General features: G+C 48.2%; 1 pseudogene across 1 annotated transcript; it reads left to right on the forward strand.

Moving 5' to 3' along the window:
* Nucleotides 1–1660: 1660 nt before the first annotated feature.
* On the forward strand, nucleotides 1661–2304 carry LOC311188068 (Fanconi anemia core complex-associated protein 24-like; annotated as a pseudogene). Its single transcript has one exon. The product of its transcript is annotated as a Fanconi anemia core complex-associated protein 24-like (transcript).
* The last annotated feature ends 5786 nt before the right edge of the window (nucleotides 2305–8090 follow it).

Consider the following 8090-nt stretch of genomic DNA (forward strand, 5'->3'; position numbering starts at 1 on the left):
GAGAAATGAGAAAATCGGAAGCTCTGATCCTTAGCCACAATAACCATTGATTCAATGTGCAATGGACAAATTACATTTGCCGTCTTTTATTTTGGAATGTAGTGGCACATAAATAACGTTTCATTTGAATACTGATGAAGGGCTCTGCTTTATTTTCTTTTTAACAAGTTATCTTAGTCATTGGCAAAGTATTTATTTAAGAATCATTTATTTATGCATTCAAGATTATAATTCTGTGTAGTGTTTTTCCAAACATGATTTTTCAGTCATGTTCCTTCCAAGACTAGGTCACCCAGGTAAACCATTGGCTTCATCCCACAAACCTGTGTGCTTTCACATCTGGCCTCTTATTTATTTGTGCTTTTTTTTTTTTTTTTTGAATAAAGTAACGAGCCAGGTCGTCTTCTCAAAGTTCAGCTCACTGGGAGGGATTTTCTTTAAAAATGTGCTACAGGTGTCTCAGAGAGAAACCGCAGTGAGGTAGCCATGTGCATTATGATCATACCTGCACATTGTGAAGAACTAGCAAGAAAAATGCATGTGATCAATCCATAGCTGCACACCAGTTAGCAGAGGATGTGTTCATTTGTCCAAGAATTGTAACCACATCTGCAACAGCAGCTGCAGTGGGAGTCACCACCTCGTCAACCATATGATAATCCATTGTCACTGTCCAAGAATATCTTCTGTGCAACACGACATCAAGCATGTGGTTGGAATCACCAACTCGGCATTTTTCGAGTTCTTCATGGTGATACTAAAGCTTGCATTTCCTCTAAAAATGTGATATTGCTTATGTCTAGGTAGGCACCAGTCTAGAAACTTCCAATTTGCCATAATAGTCTTCTCTCCAGAGGTCAATCAGTATCAGCCAGTAACCTTTGTTGAGAATCTATCAGCTTTGAGTTATAACGTATCCTGATCATGATGTATGGAACTTGGAAGAAAAATATAGGGTGGGTTTGGGGACCCTCTGGGACATTTATGCACTAAAACCACACAGTTAGCACCCAGTCTCCATAAATGTGTGCTCTGGGAGACAACAGTTACATTGTGGTTCCCTGGAGTCAATGTTAACTCAGAATTAATGTCCTGTGTTCCCAAGGTTTCTGGTTATTTCCATTTCCACATTGCGCATTCACCTAATCAAGGATTAAAGGTCCTTTTGGGGATGACAGGAAGACAGATCATAGGATAATTTTTGGCAGTTATCAGGGGTTTTAATCAAGTTGACCTGGCTGTCTTCATTCAAAGAACCGTGGTATCATAAACTGACTCACTTCTTGGAATGGATTTAGGGGCCATGATAATTTATGTTTATGATTCAAGTGACACTTTGTTCACTTGACCTGTAACTTGTCAAGTAAGAACTCTGTAAAAAAACAAACAAACAAACAAACAAACAAATAGTGATGGGCTCCAGGTGGACTGAGGGCTGAGCCAGAGTGACAGGGACCAGGCAGGAGGCATAAATGAGGGACTTGGCAACCAGCACTCCAATCTCCTGCGTCTTAGACATTGGCAGATGATTCAGTCCTTTAAAGAACAACACTGCAGATGGGCTCCTACCACTCCCAGCTGGGAGTGGAATGTGGGACCATGTGCAGGTCAGTCTGCTCCAACACTTTCTTGTGGTTCCCTCCTTCGATTGAGGCCACCAATGGAAAGGAGTCCTCCTAATGGTGCAGGCACCATGCACCTGCCCTTTGGTCACATGTGGCTAATGAGAAATGGCACGGGTGCCAGCAGGTACAGGAGATGCAAGGGAAAGACAAACTCGTGTTTGAGGATGGCTTGCCACTGGTAGATTTTTACCTATCCTGCAGATCCTGTATTCTTTGTATCACCGACGCTGATTTGGTGGCAGGGAATGGCTACAGAAAGTGGCTTGTTCGGGCTAGAAATTCTAATACTCTTCAAGGGATTGTAGCAGTTGAAAAAACTCAAATGAGTGAACAGTACTTCCCAGCCATACAGAAGTTTACTGTGTTGGACCTAGGGATGGTCTTGCTTCCAGTGGCCAGCCAGAGGGAGGCATCCTGCCTCATTATGAAGTTAGTTCAAGAGCAAACCAAAGATCCCAGTAAAAACCCTTTTCTCATGAAGAAACAGGCTCAGATTTCTGAGCCCCACCTTCTTAGAACCGTGCAACAGATCTCAGGGATTGGAAAAACTAAAGCTCCCCTACTGCTTCAGAAGTTTCCAAGCCTCCAGCAACTCGGTAAAGCTTCCATCCAACAACTGGAGCCAGTGGTCAGACCAGCAGCAGCACAGCAAATTCACTCCTTCACTCAGTCCAGGTGACACTTGCCGCCTTCGTTCTGCAGTGTTCTTTTAGACCACAAGGGACAGGATCCTGTTTTCTTTTCATATTTCAAAGCCAAAACAAAAGAATTCCTCTCCAGCAACTATTGGAAGAGTCCAGATTGGAGCCTGCCTGTTGTCCTGCCCTACTCTCTGGGTCCAGATATTTCAGCTAGTGCGTCCCTGGGGGCACTGCCCTCCTCCTGCTGGCCTGAAGAGGGCCAGTGGTGCTCTTCCAAAGAGTGCATTTAATTAGAGATGCTCAGACTCAGCAACAATCCAGCTTGGGAAGATTTTTATGTGACCTTGATCTGCATGTATCATGAAAAAGGCTTATCAAGTTTCAGGTGATAGATAAGACTATCTGAAAGAAACAAATAATGAAGAACTGTGGACCATAAGCCCCTGTTCCTGGTGGCAGAGCTGCTGTTCTCCAGGTCTGTGCTTTGAAAACTACTGCCAGTGTAAATAAACAGTGGGACTAAATAAACAGTGGGACTGCCTTTTTTCTTCCTCCCTTCCTCCCTCCCTCCCTGGTGGCTGCACAGTTTGTTTATAACATGAGGCACATCTTCCGAACACACAAAGCCGGAGTCTGGAGTTCCTATTTAAAGATAAAAAGTCTCGGGTGTCCCTGGTGGCACAAGGGAGTTAAGCACCACACTATGAAGCGATCTGCAGCCCCTGCAGCATGAGTTCCATCCCCCGCCGGCCAGGGAGAAACCCACATGGTGAGGCAGACCTCTCCTGTCTCACCTGCTGCTCTCCTCAGCAGTGTGTTTCAGTCAGTCTGCCTGTTCTGCTCCCCATGCTGTCTCTGGTGAATCCTTTCACTGCCCCCGGCATCTCTGGCCTGTATCCCAGCCCTTGTATGTGTAAATAATCTTTATTAAAAAAATAAAAAAAATAAAGATAAAAAGCGAGTGTGTGTGAGGGAGGAAAAGAATGTTTGTTAATGTATATCCCAGCAATGGGAAGATCTACATGGGGCAGCTGAATGCAGAGAGGAGAGCCAGGGACCAGGGATGCAGCCGCTTGTTCAGAAAAGTAAATACAATTAACGATGTGTTCAAAAAAAAGATCAAGTAAGAATTCTGTAGGCTTCGTATCAATCTCACTTCTGGACACACCTGGACAATGCCAATGTGCCTGAGTCAGGTGGATCTGATTGCTCCTTGTACCCAGCCATCTATTATGTTCATGAATGAAGAAATGTGTTACATCATTACTTGTAAGTGCTGAGTAAGCGGTATGCCTAGCAAACCATTAGTTTTTTTATAAATCAATCTAATCATTATCAAAAGTCTAAAAGCATTCCATGATTTTTGAACCGTTCGCTGAATTTTCATGTTCAAATGTGACATTGACGTTCCATGTAGAATGGAAAAGTCCTTTCCCTCCATAGGACATAGTCCAACCAACTCAACTGTCCGTCGTCATCTATGCTGCTTTTACACACTTGTGGATGATGCGACTTTTCTAGAATGTACTATAGGAGAAAGGGTTATAACATTAAATGTGCTTGACTATTTATACATACATATGACTACACGCACACATGCTGTTAGGCACCTGCATGGACCAGGAGTCCTTCTGGAAATGAAAACTTTACAGGAGTCTAGCACAGCATGTCAGCATAGCAATCTCTGGTAATCAGGCTGTGAATGTGGGAATAGAGACAGTGACCACATGAGCTGGGGGTCTCAGGACTTTGGGCCCTGGTGAATGTGTGCCCCATGACCAGCAGGGGGCACTGTGGGATGGCCCCTGGGCAATTCACTCAGAGGAGCCAGGGCCTGGGGGCTGAGTGCTTGGCTACCTGATGGAGATTGAACTGTTGTGTCCTCCCTGGTCCGGCACAGCCCTCTGAGCAGGGCCCTGTGTGTGGTGTCAACAGGTGCTTCCTCCCAGGGCTCTCCCAAGGGGTGAAGCAAACCCTCGTCTTTCTCAGTGTGGGGTGTGAGCTGAGCTGCAGCACTAAGGCTCAGGGAGGGCTGAGAAGTCCCTGGATGGAAGCCCATTTGCATGCACAGCCCCTCCTGTGGCAGAGGGTGGGGAAGAAAAGGAGGCCTGGGGAGCCCAGCCCCATGTGGGGCTCAGGGGCTGTGAGCACCATGGCCTGGACGCCTCTCCTCCTCGTGATCCTCTCTCACTGCACAGGTGGGGACAGGCCTCAAGGACCAGGTGTCACTGCAAGCTTTTTTCAGTCTGTCTCACACAGTAATTCATAAAATTGTATCTGGTCCTTGTCCCTTCACCCATGAGTGTCTGTACTTGCAGGTTCCCTCTCCCAGCCTGTGCTGACTCGGCAGCCCTCCCTCTCTGCGTCTCCTGGAGCAACAGCCAGACTCACCTGCACCCTGAGCAATGACGTCAGTGTCCAGAGCAAAAAGATATTCTGGTTCCAGCAGAATCCAGGGAGCCCTCCCTGCTATCTCCTGAACTACCACACAGACTCAGATAAGGGCCAGGGCCCCGGGGTCCCCAGCCACTTCTCTGGAGCCAAGGACACCTCGGCCAACGCAGGGCTCCTGCTCGTCTCGGGGCCGCAGCCTGAGGACGAGGCCGACTACTGCTGCGTGGTCTCCCATGGCGGTGATTCTCACAGTGACACACACAGAAGGGGACATGGGACAGGAACCTCAGCCTGCTCACAGTATTGTTATGTGGCCATTTTTAAATAATTGTGCATATGCACACTATACGTTGAAATACCTCTGAGTTCATAATGGATCTGCTACAATTAAACATTCAGTGTTTCTAAAACCTCAGGAAAAATAACTAACATTAAGAATAAACTAACGAATGACTCTGGAAGGCTGCCAAGTTATTAATGTGATTAATCGTGAAGCTGCCCTTTTTCTCTTACCCAGGTAAGGAAGAGGAGACTTCCCCACTCTCATTCTCAGTGTCCAGAGACCCACCCCCCGCAGGTGCACAGTCCTCACAGCGGGGACTCTGCTCCCCAGAGACACTTCCCTCCCAGGAAGTGGGGGAAGGAAGGGCCCACGAGATTGTGTCCCAAGAAACAGGCACGAAGAGGTGAGATGCCGTGTGAGGATCAGGCCCAGCAGGAATTTCAGACAGAGCTGCCCTGCGCTCTCATGGGCACCTCAGCCTTCAGTTGTGGAGTCGGGATGGGGGTCAGGCATAGGGAGTTGATGACTCAGGACGTGAGGACAGCAAACCCCGTTGTGGGACATGAAAGGGTAAGAGCGATTCTCCACAATGTGAACCAGCCGAGTCTACACCAAGGAAGGGGTGAAATAGAGACGCTCTTAGAGCTGACACCACACCGGACCCCTGGGGACTCCCGTGAGTGGTGTGCCCCTCTCCTGTCCAACAGCGCAGCGTGTGGGGTGGGCTGTGAGCATCAAGAGCAGGAGCTCCCCAATAATGGTCTGTGAGCCTCCTCTGGTGAAGCCTTTCATGAGTCCAGAATCCAGGTGACATTCTCCTGCCCAGGGAGCAGAAGAAACATTGGGGGTCCCCATGGCAATGTTACCTAAGCCTCAAAGGCATACTCCCTGCTGAGTGACCCAAGACAGATGTTACTGACCCCTAGATTCAAACTCATCCTCTGGCCCCTGGTGTCCACACCACCTCTGTTATGAAGGCCATGTCCTTGTTGCAGACCCAACGGCTCAGTTTGGGCCCTGCTGGCACGGTAGCTGTGAGCTCCGTCAGGTCCACCCCCTTCCCTTGCTCTGTCTTCACAAGGGAAGTGACAATGTTTCTTTTCTTACTGTTCTCCCAGTGCAGACGCATGCAGTTGCTACCAGATACAAAATCCCATTGATGGTTGGCAAAGAAAACAGACGTCCCACCTCTGGGACCTGGGAGACCCAGGTGTCCTCTCCCAGCACCTGCATGTCCTCACTCCGGGTCCAGGCCTTCTTCTCCCCCCATAACCCTGACCGTGTAAGGACGCTGGGCTTCTCTCTTGCCCTGCAGACTGCTCTCCTGAGCTGCTCCTGCTCTCTGGTCACCAGGAGACCCCTCCCCACTGGGACAGGTCTCTCAGACCTGACACTCACTATATCACTTCACCCCTTATTCCTAATTCCTTTCCCTCATTAGGGATGATATTGGATATATATCACTTCTCTAAACCTAGAGCTCACCAGATAGAATGATTACCACTGTTACCAACACGTGCTCTGGGGATCGTAAGCCTGGACCTTGGCTCTAGTTCGTGATGTTTTGGTTATGAACCAGGGACAATGTAGCAGCAAACCCAGTGGCCAGGTCATCTTAAACTATTGGGTGACATAAATGTTACATTTTGCTACCTATTGGTCCTCAGTGACCTGAAAAAACAATGTCTCAGATGCGCACACCTTGGAAGCGACCTACTCTTTTTTTTTTTTTTTTAAGATTTATTTATTTATACAAGCACTGGGTACAGTCAGAAGTGCGGGAGGGTGAGAGAATTCACCAGAGCCAGAGCGGGGAGCAGAGCAGGCTGACTGACGAAGTACACTGCTGAGGGTAGCAGTGGGCGGCAGGAGAGGTCTGCGCGCCATGTGGGACCCTCACCCAGGGGCCTGGGATCGAACCCCAGTGCTACAGAGGGTGCAGGCAGCTTTTCAGCCCAGCGCTCAACCGCTGTGCAACTGGGGAGTCCCCTGAAGCGACCTACTCTTTCTACTGCCTCAACTAGTGACAGTCAATGACGTGAGAACATCAGCACCCACCAGGAGAGCTGGGAGTGTGAAAAGCATTAGAAGATGTGCTATATTCTGAGCCTAATAGGGGGTGCTGTGGACTGGTGCTGAGAGCTCAGGGGACCTGGATAGGTAGGCTCAGAAAATGCATCATTGACTCTTGCATACTTGGGATAGCAGTGCCCGCCCTGCACTGAGCCACATGGGCACTCAGCACTGACTACTCCCTGCCTCCTACTTCAACTCCTCCCATCTTGGAGTCGTTGCCCAAGCTTATTTTGCAGAAAAGGATGATGGACCATCACACCGCAGGGATAAATGTTCACGAACTGTGATGGGTGAGGCTGTCTGGACACAGCACAGCAGATACTTGGAGATGCAAGAGTCTCAATTCCAACAACAAGACCTCCACAAGCAGAGCTCTGGGGCTTCCCTGCCAGGACACAGGCCCCTCCCATCATAACCAAAGGCATTCATTCACTACAGGATTCGCTGTGGTGGGGTGTGAAAGGATGTGATGGGGGTGACATGTCCACTGCCTTTCATCCTGGCACCCTGCACAAGCAGTGGGCCATCTGTTCTTTCTGTCACCTTCTCCCCTTAATTCTAGGGTCCTGGGCCAGGCTGTGCTAGACCTGTTGTCTTGCACAAAGTATGTGTGTGTGTGTGTGTGTGTGTGTGTGTGAGAGAGAGAGAGATGAGTGAGCACCATCTTCTCTAATACTCTTCTAAGCCAGAGGCATCATGACAGAGTTTTACTAAATATGCAAGGAGCTATTCTAAAGACATAAGAAAGAGGCCATCTTTTATGTCTTTAGACATAATAAAAACCAGGACATCCAGTCTCACAAGAACTGTGTCATATTTGAACTTTAAGGACAATATCATTCGTCATTATAAGTGTAAAAATGCCTCACTTTATTGTAGAGACCATGTTATAGCAAGAAGGATCTATCTTGGCCTAAGGAGGATTTGGGTTGAGGCTCAGGCATTTGAGAAGTCTCAAATGGAGAACATGGATTTTGAGGGAGAGCAATCAGTAGTGTAAGTGAGGCATATGTCAGACATAGGTCCGTTCAGGAAAGAACTTCAGTGCTCTCAGCAGTGGCGTTTTGACAC

Source organism: Talpa europaea, assembly GCF_964194135.1.
Source record: "Talpa europaea genome assembly, contig: HAP1_SCAFFOLD_155, whole genome shotgun sequence".
Lineage (NCBI taxonomy): Eukaryota > Metazoa > Chordata > Mammalia > Eulipotyphla > Talpidae > Talpa > Talpa europaea.